Consider the following 14,712-nt stretch of genomic DNA (forward strand, 5'->3'; position numbering starts at 1 on the left):
CTAGGGATGTCGTCGGGCGGTGGAAGGAGTACTTCGAGGATCTCCTCAATCCCGCCGTCACATCTTCCATTGAGGAAGCAGAGGATGAGGGCTCAGAGGTGGACTCGTCCATCACCTGGGCTGAAGTCACTGAGGTGGTCAAGAAACTCCTCGGTGGCAAGGCACCGGGGGTGGATGAGATCCGCCCTGAGTACCTCAAGTCTCTGGATGTTGTGGGGCTGTCTTGGTTGACACGCCTGTGCAACATCGCGTGGCGGTCGGGGACAGTGCCTTTGGGATGGCAGACCGGGGTGGTGGTCCCTCTTTTTAAGAAGGGGGACCGGAGGGTGTGTTCCAACTACAGGGGGATCACACTTCTCAGCCTCCCCGGGAAAGTCTATGCCAGGGTTCTGGAGAGGAGAATACGGCCGATAGTAGAACCTCGGATTCAGGAGGAACAGTCTGGTTTTCGTCCGGGCCGTGGAACACTGGACCAGCTCTATACCCTCTACGGGGTGTTGGAGGGTTCATGGGAGTTTGCCCAACCAATCCACATGTGTTTTGTGGATTTGGAGAAGGCATTCGACTGTGTCCCTCGCGGCATCCTGTGGAGAGTGCTTCGGGAATATGGGGTCCTGGGTCCTTTGCTAAGGGCTGTCAGGTCCCTGTACGACCGAAGCAGGAGCTTGGTCCGCATTGCCGGCAGTAAGTCAGACTTGTTCCCAGTGCATGTTGGACTCCGGCAGGGCTGCCCTTTGTCACCGGTTCTGTTCATAATTTTTATGGACAGAATTTCTAGGCGCAGCCAGGGGCCGGAGGGTGTCAGGTTTGGGGACCACACGATTTCGTCTCTGCTCTTTGCGGATAATGTTGTCGTGTTGGCCTCTTCAAACCAGGACCTTCAGCATGCGCTGGGACGGTTTGCAGCCGAGTGTGAAGCGGTGGGGATGAGAATCAGTACCTCCAAATCCGAGGCCATGGTCCTTAGTCGGAAAAGGGTGGCTTGCTCACTTCAGGTTGGTGGAGAGTGCCTGCCTCAAGTGGAGGAGTTTAAGTATCTAGGGGTCTTGTTCACGAGTGAGGGAAGGATGGAACGGGAGATTGACAGACGGATCGGTGCAGCTTCTGCAGTAATGCGGTCGATGTATCGGTCTGTCGTGGTGATGAAAGAGCTGAGCCGCAGGGCGAAGCTCTCGATTTACCGGTCAATCTACGTTCCTACTCTCACCTATGGTCATGAGCTTTGGGTCATGACCGAAAGGACAAGATCCCGGATACAGGCGGCCGAAATGAGCTTTCTCCGCAGGGTGGCTGGGCGTTCCCTTAGAGATAGGGTGAGAAGCTCGGTCACCCGGGAGGAGCTCAAAGTAGAGCCGCTGCTCCTCCACATCGAGAGGGGTCAGCTAAGGTGGCTTGGGCATCTGTTTCGGATGCCTCCGGAACGCCTTCCTGGGAAGGTGTTCCGGTCCCGTCCCACCAGGAGGAGACCCCGGGGAAGACCTAGGACACGCTGGAGGGACTATGTCTCCCGGCTGGCCTGGGAACGCCTCGGTGTCCCCCCGGAAGAGCTGGAGGAAGTGTCTGGGGAGAGGGAAGTCTGGGCATCTCTGCTTAGACTGCTGCCCCCGTGACCCGGCCCCGGATGAAGCGGAAGAAGATGTATGTATGTATGAATGTTTTATTGTCTGTTATTAGATCACATTTACACCAGTCCCACTACAACTGCACTACAGTTCAACATCAGTGGTATCAGTTATCTGGGTTATATTTGACAAAGTGACAAACATACAGTATTTCAAATATTTAATGTATTATTGTTTGGTCCAAATCACTATTAAAATAAATATTCTTTACAAAATGATTATTATAGTATGTCTTTATGTTTATAATCACGGTTGCATGGGTCATTTGTGACCTGTGTGTAAACTTGATGTATTAATACAAAAACTAGCTTTGTTGAAAGAGTAAAAAGGAAAAAATAAAATAATGATTTATGGTAATCAAAAACAATATAGCTCTGGAAAAAATTAAGAGACAAAAAGTAAATCTGTTTAATTTAAGTGAGAGTTCCGTTCCATTACTGTGGCTTATAGGAGTCCCTGCTCAGTAACCAAGGTAACTTACACCTTTGAACTAGCCTGCTCCCTCGGAGGTTAACTGTCAAGCTTAATCTAGCTGTGTTTCAAGGAACTGTCCAACAGGCGTAAACAGAATCCCAAAAAAACCTTCAGTGTATTTTCTCGCTCACATCACTTTTGTCCTGTCCGTATTTGGAAACATAAATTCATATTTTATCTGTCATTGTGACCAAGCATGAATTGATGTGTTTAATTTAGTTCTAAAGAAAAAAGCATGTCTTACCACTTTCACTGTCTTCAAAAGTCAATAGTTAATTGACATAGGCCTAGATTATGGCAGAATCTCAAATTGCATACTATGTACTACATGTACAGTACGTACTGTTTAGTATATAGTAAGCTAGTATGCCAGTATTGGGACTGATTGGGAACTACATTGTCATAATATTGTGTCAACATTACATTTTGTCGTGCATTAACATCACGCCAGGTTTGAGTATTTTGCTTGACACAATTAAGCATTGTGTTTAACTAACGTTTAACTAACGTTTCTTATGAAGTTTACTTCCACCACAAATAGCATCTATCAACTTTATGGCTTTTGCCACTGGCCGTTTTAAAAGCTTATAAACCAGAAATACTAGTATCTCACTGCTTGAAAAAGTCATGAGAATAGAGCAATTGATAGCGAGACTGAAGACAAACTTTATGCTGCCAAAGCTATTTTTTATTTCAGGACACAACAACGTTCGACATTGATGCAGTAACTATCAATATAGGTGACGATAACTGACTCTTTCGTCAAGTGAAAAGACGAGAGAATCGTGAAAACCCCTCGTCTTTCACTGCGCAAGATGTTGTGGTCTACATTACCCCAACAAGCATGAATGGGAACATAATTCGAAAATCCATCAGAAAGAGTAGACCATTGCCATACTATTTTCAGTGTACAATGGTTTGAAACATACTAATCTCCTCGCATAATAATCTGGCATACTATATAGTATGCAAGTACGCCATTAGAGATTTAGTCTATATAAGCAGTGCATCTAAAGACCAGGCGCCGTGGATTGAGGCGGCGATGAGCTGAAGTATACAGGAGTCAAGCGAATCTCTGCTATAATGGAGGATCCACAATATAGACTGGAGACTGAGGTGAGTAATAATAAACAACAAAACATCTGACAAAACAACAAAAAACATTACAACAACAAACCAGAGGTACAACATAACTGAAGGGGAATAAAAACAGCTGCTGTTTTCAATGGATGTACCTCCACAAGCAAATTATGTGATTGTGGACTTTAGACAGAAGAGGGGCCTGACCACTTTCCCATCCACATTAAGGGGCTGAGGTGGAGGGTCAGCTGCTTTAAACATAAACAACACACTTACATGGTCCAACCATGTCTGTTCAGAAACCTAACTGGTAGCCTCTTAAACCAGACTTGGCTTGTCGTTAGGCCTGAGGATTTTTGATGCAAAACATCTCAAAATACATTAATCCAATGAATTGCAATGCTTGGGACAGGTGCACACAAGAATAATAATACCTTCAGTGCAACAGCAGCTAGCTAAGTGAAGGTGGCAGCAAAATTGCGCAGATCAGACCGAGATATTAACTTTTACCGAGCAGATCGGACCGAGGAGGACTCTGGTAAGAACTGAGAAGGTGGGCCTTGCATTTATGTAAACAAAACATGGTGTACAAACACTAACTTAACTGGGAGTCACTCATCAACTATCTGTAGTACCTGATAATTAAATACAGGCCTATTTATTTGCCTCGGGAGTTTACATCAATTGTTGTTATTTCTGTCTACATACCCCCTGATGCTAATGCTAAACTAGCAATGAATGAACTGCAGGCTGCCATTAGAAAACAGGAGACAGAACACCCAGATGGTGTTTTTGTGATTACAGAGGATTTTAACCATTCAAATCTGAAATCGGTTTTTCCTAAATTCCATGTGTCTGCAGGTTTTTGGGTTTTCCTTTAAATTGGTTCCCAGGTCAGACCTAAACAACCAGGTGGGGGTAGAAACGAACCAATTAGTGACCTAATTAGTCAGTTAAGTACAAGGTGAGAGTGAAAACCTGCAGACACTCAGCCCTCCGTGGAACCGGATTGAGACCTCTGGTGTAATGGTTGGCTGTGATCACTAACCGCCTCCTATTTGTCCTGGCATGAAAGAATATGTTAACTTTGTAATCATTGGAGAACATGTAAGAACATACAGGTGCTGGTCAAATAATTAGAATATCATCAAAAAGTTGATTTATTTCAGTAATTCCATTCAAAAAGTGAAACTTGTATAATGTATACATTCATTCCACACAGACTGATATATTTCATGTGTTAATTTCTTTTAATTGTGATGATTATAACTGACAACTAATAAAAACCCCAAATTCAGTATCTCAGAAAATTTGAATATTGTGAAAAGGCGAAGGGAAGGAAAAGATGTGGTAGAAAAAGTGTACAATAGGGATAACTGTAGTCAGTGCTTCAAGAACCACCACGCACAGACGTATGCCAGACATGGGTTTCAGCTGTCGCATTCCTTGTGTCAAGCCACTCTTGAATAAGACACAGCGTCAGAAGCGTCTCGCCTGGGCTAAAGACAAAAAGAACTGGACTGCTGCTGAGTGGTCCAACTTTATGGAGATGCAGATTTCATTTTCCAACAGGACTTGGCACCTGCACACAGTGCCAAAGATACCAGTACCTGGTTTAAGGACCATGGTATCCCTGTTCTTAATTGGCCAGCAAACTCGCCTGACCTTAACCCTATAGAAAATCTATGGGGTATTGTGAAGAGGAAGATGCGATACGCCAGACCCAACACCTGAGCAGTGCCACAGACTGATCGACGCCACGCCGCATTGCTGCAGTAATTAAATATAATTTAATATAAATAATTAAATCAACTTTTTGATGATATTCTAATTTTATGACCAGCACCTGTATATGGAAAATCAACATAAGATCAACATACTTGTTTTTTTTTAGGCCAGATAAACCTGTGATGAGGACATGTAAAACTTGAGTGCTTAGTCCAGAGATTCCACAGGAGAAGAAAAATCCTAATCTGGGCCACTCTTTAGTGTGAATCTTTGTTATTCATCTAGAAGTCCTTGCTAGGTGGATAGCTGGTTAACGTGTGTAACATTAATAATAAAAATCTTGTACAAGTAACAGGCTTTAATTTAAATACAACATGGTAAAAACAGGCACTGCAGCCTCAGAAGTTGTAATGGAGAAAATGTCAAAATCAGTAACTGATGACATCAAAAAGAGCCTGAAAATAGATGACTGTCGCCAAGAGATAATTCAAAAAATATGCAATTTTTTTATATACAAAAATACACGGGAAGAAATTCTAAGAATACCTGAAGAATTACGAAAAACATGCTGGTCGTTGATTGGGTTATCAGAAATTAAAAAATGGAATGATAAATTCCTCAAAGATGGTCTTGAAAGAACTGCGAAGAAGCAGAAAATGTGTTTGGGCGTGTTATGCTGCCTATGACCCCAAGAACACCATCCCCACCATCAAACATGGAGGTGGAAACGTTATGCTTTGGGGGTGTTTTTCTGCTAAGGGGACAGGACAACTTCACAGCATCAAAGGGACGATGGACGGGCCATGTACCGTCAAATCTTGGGTGAGAAGCTCCTTCCCTCAGCCAGGGCATTGAAAATGGATCGTGGATGTGTATTCCAGCATGACAATGACCCAAACACACGGCCAAGCAAAACAAAGGAGTGGCTCAAGAAGAAGCACATTAAGGTCCTGGAGTGGCCTAGCCAGGCTCTAGACCTTAATCCCATAGAAAATGTTGATATATTTTTATATCCAAATTATCGGAAGGTTCGAGTTGAAGGTTCGAGTTGCAAACATCAGCCTCGAAACCTTTATGACTTGGAGAAGATCTGCAAAGAGGAGTGGGACAAAATCCCTCCTGAGATGTGTGCAAACCTGGTGGCCAACTACAAAAAACGTCTGACGTTCTGTGATTGCCAACAAGGGTTTTTCCACCAAGTACTAAGTCATGTTTTGCAGAGGGGTCGAATACTTATTTAACTCATTAAAATGCAAATCAATTTATAAAATTTTTGACATTGTATTCTGTCTCTCACTGTTCAAATAAACCTACCATTAAAATGATAGACTGACCATTTCTTTGTCGGTGGGCCAACGCACGAAACCAGCCGAGGTCAAATACCTGTCCCTTTTTCCTATATCTATACCTATAACATGGAGGGCAAAAATCTATGCCGTGCACATTTTTGATTTCATATACTTGTCTGCGGTTTTACATGTTCATTTTTTAAATGATAGCTGACGATAGCTATTTAACAAATTGGTAAGAAGAAAGTTCAGGCAAAATCACTACTACTACAGCTCCGGAAAAAATTAGGAGACCACTGTTTCTTTCCTTTCCAAAAAAGTTGAAAAGGAATGTTTTGAGTGAGGAACAGAAGCGTTCAATTTGCAGTGGTCTCTTAGTTTTAACCCTTCTGTTCCTCACTCAAAACCTTCCTTTTCAACTTTTTTGGAAAGTAAAGAAAAAGGTGCAGTGGTCTCTTCATTTCTTCCGGAGCTGTATGTATGCCTACAGTACACATCCGATTTAATGACAATAGAAATGCTAAAACAAATGAAAATGTAGGTAGTCATTGCCATTGGTGTCATTAGGCCTGAACTTCTTGGATTTTTTGGCCTTTTGTTTGATTAAAAAATAAAATAAAAATGAAGATGTCTGCTTGTTTTGCGAGCTGATAAAGGCATTGGAATGTGGTTAAGGCTGCACTATGTAGGATTTTGTTATGCTTTCGGCAGTGGACAGGGGTCAACATGGGCACCCTGACCTGGTCTGCAGCAACACCACCCCATTTGCAACAAACTGCGATGCACTGGGTGTTCTGACACCTTTCTATCAATACTAGCATTAACTTTTTCAGCAATTTGAGCTATAGTAGCTCGTCTGTTGAATTGGACCACACAGGCCAGTCTTCGCTCCCCGTGCGACCATGACCCTGTTGCCGGTTCACAGCTTTTCCATCCTTGGACCACTTTTAATAGGTACTGACCACTGCAGACCAGGAACACCCCACATATACTGCAGTTGTGGAGATGCTCTTACCCAGTTGTCTAGCCATTACATTTGGCCCTTGTCAAATGCACCCAGATCCTTACACTTGCCCATTTTTCCTGCTTCTAACACATCAACCTCAAGGACAGAATGTTCACTTGCTGCTTAATATATTCCACCCACTGACAGGTGCCATGATAACAAGATTATCAGTGTTATTCACTTCACCTGTCAGTGGTCATAATGTGATGGCTGATGGGTGTATATATTTATATAGATTATCAGTGTCAGTGGTCATAATGTTATAGCTGATGGGTGTATATATTTATATAGATTATCAGTGTTATTCACTTCACCTGTCAGTGGTCATAATGTTATAGCTGATGGGTGTATATATTTATATAGATTATCAGTGTTATTCACTTCACCTGTCAGTGGTCATAATGTGATGCCTGATGGGTGTATATATTTATATAGATTATCAGTGTTATTCACTTCACCTGTCAGTGGTCATAATGTGATGCCTGATGGGTGTATATATTTATATAGTTTATCAGTGTTATTCACTTCACCTGTCAGTGGTCATAATGTGATGGCTGATGGGTGTATATATTTATATAGATTATCAGTGTTATTCACTTCACCTGTCAGTGGTCATAATGTGATGCCTGATGGGTGTATATATTTATATAGATTATCAGTGTTATTCACTTCACCTGTCAGTGGTCATAATTTGATGGCTGATCAAGGTACATTACTATGGGCCAGATGTCACAACGCTGTTGGTGAAATGGATTTCAACTTATTTGCAGAATGACACACAATATCCTTTCCATTTGGGCGGAAATTCAATAGGCAAAATTATTTCATTAAAATATTAACCAAAGGGTTGGCCAGTGACAGACAACCCATTACAGTTTGGGTTAACAAGACAGTATGTTACCTACCAGACTACAAGACAGTTAGTTACCTACCAGACAACAAGACAGTATGTTACCTACCAGACAACAAGACAGTATGTTACCTACCAGACGACAAGACAGTATGTTACCTACCAGACAACAAGACAGTATGTTACCTACCAGATGACAAGACAGTATGTTACCTACCAGATGACAAGACAGTATGTTACCTACCAGAGCACAAGACAGTATGTTACCTACCAGAGCACAAGACAGTATGTTACCTACCAGACAACAAGACAGTATGTTACCTACCAGACAACAAGACAGTTAGTTACCTACCAGACAACAAGACAGTATGTTACCTACCAGACAACAAGACAGTTAGTTACCTACCAGACAACAAGACAGTTAGTTACCTACCAGACAACAAGACAGTAGGTTACCTACCAGACAACAAGACAGTTAGTTACCTACCAGACAACAAGACAGTATGTTACCTACCAGACAACAAGACAGTTAGTTACCTACCAGACAACAAGACAGTATGTTACCTACCAGACAACAAGACAGTTAGTTACCTACCAGACAACAAGACAGTTAGTTACCTACCAGACAACAAGACAGTTAGTTACCTACCAGACAAAGTAGTTTCTCATCAGAATGTTTTTAATTAGAACAACCGGTCCAACCAGTTATACTTTCTCTGTGTGTTCCTGTCTGTCACATGCCTGTCCATGTTTACTGTCAGATACGGATGTCAGGAGAACAGAAGGGAGAATACAGAGCAGGAGAACAGGAGGGAGAACACAGCAACACACAGAGCAGGTGAACAGGAGGGAGAACACAGCAACACACAGAGCAGGAGAACAGTAGGGAGAACACAGCAACACACAGAGCAGGAGAACAGGAGGGAGAACACAGCAACACACAGAGCAGGAGAACAGGAGGGAGAACACAGCAACACACAGAGCAGGAGAACAGGGAAACTACATACTTCATGGTGAGTACCAGACATTCATGGTTATGGACATTACTATCACAGAGTCAGTTATCTGAAGTAATGATGTGGTACTGAGGAGGATTAAAGACCTATAGGTTCCAGTAGTAATGATGTGGTACTGAGGAGGATTAATGACCTATAGGTTCCAGTAGTAATGATGTGGTACTGAGGAGGATTAAAGACCTATAGGTTCCAGTAGTAATGATGTGGTACTGAGGAGGATTAAAGACCTATAGGTTCCATTAGTAATGATGTGGTACTGAGGAGGATTAATGACCTATATGTTCTAGTAGTAATGATTTGGTACTGAGGAGGATTAAAGACCTATAGGTTCCAGTAGTAATGATGTGTTACTTATGAGGAATGAAGACCTATAGGTTCCAGTGGTAATGATGTGGTACTGAAGAGGAGGATTAAAGACCTATTGGTCTTTTATTTCACTCATTAAAATGCTAATCAGTTTATAACATTTATGAAATGCGTTTTTCTGGAATATTTTGTCATTATTCTGTCTTTCACTTTTCAAATAAACCTACTATTGAAATGATAGACTGATCATTTCTTTGTCAGTGGGCAAATGTACAAAATCAGCAGGGGATCAAATAATTTTGAATGGAATGGAGCTGAGTGCATTTCTACTGATACTGGAGAGTGTATGATTAGCACGCAATTATTATCTGTAATTGATGTGTTTGATTTTCTATTTACTGAATAAGAAGTTAGTTTGTTAAGGGACATTCAGTGAATATATTTGGTTTCTTTTATTAATTTTTATTCATAGAGAGACCAAATATTCACTTAATGTGCATTATAAATCATACTTTACCTTGCTGGATGGAAAGAGATGGTTAGAATTTCCACATAGAATACATTTCACATACTGATCCTTTCAGTAACATTCTATACTGTAGTTTAGCATATGTGACAATAAGCAACATAATTGACAGTAAGTTATAAGAAGAATATTTGTATTTGGTCTAAGATCTTCCAGTTTGCTCAAGGAGAGTTTGAAACAAATTAGATAGAAAAGCTTTCAAAAGAAAACATTTTCTAAACAGACAAAATTGTTATAGAGATAATGAATAAAACCAACACCCAAAGTCAAAAGGTGTTTGATGAGATTGTTTTGATAATCTCTCAGACCCCTCATGATGATGTCCCCAATGACTAAAGACACTCTAATTGGTTCACTGGAGACTGGGACAGACAGCACCTCTCTGACCACAAGAGATACAGTAGGACAGGGAACTCTAGTAGGAATGTATATATTTTTACCATTGTGCAACACTCTTTGCACCATCAACTGTAACACTTCTGAAACTAGAACCAAATATTCTGGGTTCTAAAGGTTGAATCTTCTAAAAGTAGAAAAAAAATATTCTGGGTCCCAATTGGTCATAAACCCTTAAAAGATACTTTAGTTAGAAACAAATTGCAATATGTATCCTGACTCACTAATCTCAGTAATTTAGTTTCTAAATAATCAGTAATCTCTACAGAATTGGTTATTGCCTCATTAACCCAGTTTCATGGATTTATTGTAACAGGTTAGCGACCGTGTTTTTGAAAAGGTTGACAAAAAAGGCAAATAGTGCTACTTTTCTATAGGGTCAGTGTGTGAGAGAGACTCATAATTAGCAGTGTTTTACTACTACCCCTTTTCCAAAAAAGTTGTGACACTGCGTAAAAATGCACTTTAAAACAGAATGCAATGATGTGCAAATAATTTTATTCCTACATTTAATTGGAAATAGTACATATACAACATATAACACTTTGAACCAGATACATTTTATTGTTTTTGGAAAAATACATGCCCATTTTGGATTTGATGCCAGCACATTAATATAACAGCGTCATACCTTGGGACTGAGACAGGGGGTCCAGTGACACTGTGGCCCTATCCGGGGGAGGCCCCAGACAGGGCCCAACAGGCAGGAAGTCAATCCACCCACATTGCCAAGCATCAGTCAAAGGGACACCCACCCTGAAATGAGGACTGAGTATTGCCAGCAGAGTTCACCCTAACTGCACAATGGTGCAACGGAGAGACCACAACAAGCCAGTGACTCCGCCTCCGGATGGCATTGGAGGGAGGGCATCCCAGTGGCGACGGGAGCCCACCTGGCAAGACAGGGTGGATTGTATCAAGCCTTTCTGGTCACCTTCACACCCCTGGGCCAGACTACACTTAATCATAGACCGTGCTGGAGAGATGAGTCTTTAGTAGACACTTGAAAGTTTGCACAGTCTGCATTTCTAACATTAATAGGCAGATCATTCCACAGTAGTGGAGCTCTATGAGAGAAAGCCCTGCCTCCGGCTTTCTGCCTAGAAACTCTAAGTACAATTAGAAGGCCTGCATCTTGCGATCTTAGGTTACATGTAGGTATGTATGGCTGGATCATTTCAGTGAGGTAAGTAGGAGCAAGTCCATGTATTGATTTATAGGTTAAGAGTAAAACCTTAAAATCAGCCCTTACCCTAACAGGCAGCCAGTGTAAAGAGGTAAAAATGTGTTCAAATTTTGTAGTTCTAGTTAGGATTCTAGCAGCCGTGTTCAGCACTAATTGAAGTTTGTTTATTGATTTATCAGGGTAACCGGTAACCTAGTCCCAGCCATCTGAGTGAGTGTCCCTGCAGGATTTGCCCACTGCTCATTCACTTTTGGGGTGCGGGGAGGGGTGATGGATAATTTCAAATTAGAAATGAGTGAAGTTATTGGTTGCATTTGAAGTGTGATGTTTTACATCCAATCACAGTAATGATATTAACAAATAAATTAAACAATGCACAGGCAATTTAGTGATATTCCTGTAATTGTGGTCTTGACTGGTCTTGAAATAAAATCCAGAGTCCTCTTTGTCCAAGGCCGAGTAAAAATGTGGTAGATTCCGAGATGAGACCGAGAACCTTCAAAAAGTGGCCGACACTTGTCTTGAGTACTACAAGACTTGGGTGACCAAAGAACTGGACACGTCATATCTAAGTCTACCTCCCATCTCCATCAACGGAACAATCACCCAAGCACTGAACAAATATGAAGTGCCCAAAGAAACAGAACACATAAATCACCATAAAAGCCCTCACTTGCTAAATCTACCGACATCTTAACGCATACACTGTTTCCCGCCAACAATCAGGAGTTTGTAAATTCAAAAGTAGACTTTATTGACGTCACAATGCCGTGCTTATCAGCAGAGCAACCAATCCATGTACAGTAGGTCTGCAGAGCAACTGACTTCCAAACCTTAGACTCACATTTTATACAGAATGGTTAAACAATGACATTAGGTCCTCCCATTATGCTAATTTCTGGATGGATACTTTTTGAATCTTCCATCAATGTTTCACAACCCTCTTTGATTTGCTCCCCAAACCACTACTCATCATTACGCCACATGTTTTCTAAGTCAAGGATTCTTTGATCTATGAGCTCACTCATTTTCCCAAGATTTTCCCAAGGGAGTCAAGCACAAGCCACAGGTCCTTCTGTTGTCAATATGAGATAACAACAACCACTCATTGTACGGACCATGGGAACGTAGTGCAGCCAGAGCAAGAGTACAGTTCATCCGTCCCTCATCAATTAAATGTGGAAAAATCTAAGACAATTAGACTGTTTGGGGAAATGATATAATCCTAATAAAATATTTCATCAATAAACACTCAATTAATATACAAGTGATCACATGAGACATTCTGTCTACTCTTCATCAGGTTAATATGAAATAACAATATACATTCACCTAAAGGATTATTAGGGACACCATACTAATACGGTGTTTGACCCCCTTTCGCCTTCAGAACTGCCTTAATTCTACGTGCCATTGATTCAACAAGGTGCTGAAAGCATTCTTTAGAAATGTTGGCCCATATTGATAGGATAGCATCTGGCAGTTGATGGAGATTTGCTTCTGGCAGTTGATGGAGAAGCTCCCGTTCCACCACATCCCAAAGATGCTCTATTGGGTTGAGATCTGGTGACTGTGGGGGCCATTTCAGTACAGTGAACTCATTGTCATGTTCAAGAAACCAATTTGAAATGATTCGAGCTTTGTGACATGGTGCATTATCCTGCTGGAAGTAGCCATCAGAGGATGGGTACATGGTGGTCATAAAGGGATGGACATGGTCAGAAACAATGCTCAGGTAGGCCGTGGCATTTAAACGATGCCCAATTGGCACCAAGGGGCCTAAAGTGTGCCAAGAAAACATCCCCCACACCATTACACCACCACCAGCCTGCACAGTGGTAACAAGGATCCATGTTCTCATTCTGTTTATGCCAAATTCTGACTCTACCATCTGAATGTCTCAACAGAAATCGAGACTCATCAGACCAGGCAACATTCTTCCAGTCTTCAACTGTCCAATTTTGGTGAGCTCGTGCAAATTGTAGCCTATTTTTCCTATTTGTAGTGGATATGAGTGGTACCCGGTTGGGTCTTCTGCTGTTGTACCCCATCCGCCTCAAGGTTGTGCGTGTTGTGGCTTCACAAATGCTTTGCTACATACCTCGGTTGTAAAGAGTGGTTATTTCAGTCAAAGTTACTCTTCTATCAGCTTGAATCAGTCGGCCCATTATCCTCTGACCTCTAGCATCAACAAGGCATTTTCGCCCACAGGACTGCCACATCCTGGATGTTTTTCCTTTTTCACACCATTCTTTGTAAACCCTAGAAATGGTTGTGCGTGAAAATCCCAGTAACTGAGCAGATTGTGAAATACTCAGACCGGCCGTCTGGCACCAACAACCATGCCACGCTCAAAATTGCTTAAATCACCTTTCTTTCCCATTCTGACATTCAGTTTGGAGTTCAGGAGATTGTCTTGACCAGGACCACACCCCTAAATGCATTGAAGCAACTGCCATGTGATTGGTTGATTAGATAATTGCATTAATGAGAAATTGAACAGGTGTTCTTAATAATCCTTTAGGTGAGTGTATATTGTCAATCAAATTGCCTGTCGACCCAGTGGTGTGTAGATACACCTTGTGGAAGGGTGGCCGGCGTTTCTCTATGTGGAGGGTCTCTTGGTTTTCACACTAGCGGCAACGTCAGTTCAATTGTTGTAGAAGCGAGTTAGCAGGCAGCGCTGGGCAGCATCGTTCGGTGTTGTAGGGTGCTATGGGTTGTTTGCGCTAGGAGAGATTCCTTCCACCTAGAAGCAAGTGTGTCTTTACTAACAGATGCAGCTGTCCCTCCTAATGAAAGTTTAAGAAAGGAGCCACACAGGTGCGCCCTGTTAGTAATCCCCAGGCAGCCTAACCTGCATGAGCTCCTAGTTAAAAGATGTGGGTTAACAGCAGTGAGCAAAATAATTTGATGTCTTTTCAATGTCCTTTTCTCATTCGGAAAAGAGTCCCCCCATATCTACACACGTTTGCACCATGTGACATAATAGGAACATGCACATTTGCAGTAGTTAAGAAACACATTTTTATCAATAATTTTTTTTAATCCTGCTGTGTCTGTGGTCATACTGGATATGTCTGTGCTGCAGAGCCTGAAGAGACTGATATTGAGATTGTAGATGCTGTAATATCCTGGGCTCTACTAAGCCCTCTCTAAACTCTCCTGTTTTTTTCATTTACATTTTGTTTTATACTGTGTTGTTTCCTAGTGTCTGGTGATCTACAATGGCC

This window comes from Esox lucius, chromosome 11 (genome assembly GCF_011004845.1).
Source record: "Esox lucius isolate fEsoLuc1 chromosome 11, fEsoLuc1.pri, whole genome shotgun sequence".
NCBI classification, from domain to species: Eukaryota; Metazoa; Chordata; class Actinopteri; order Esociformes; family Esocidae; genus Esox; species Esox lucius.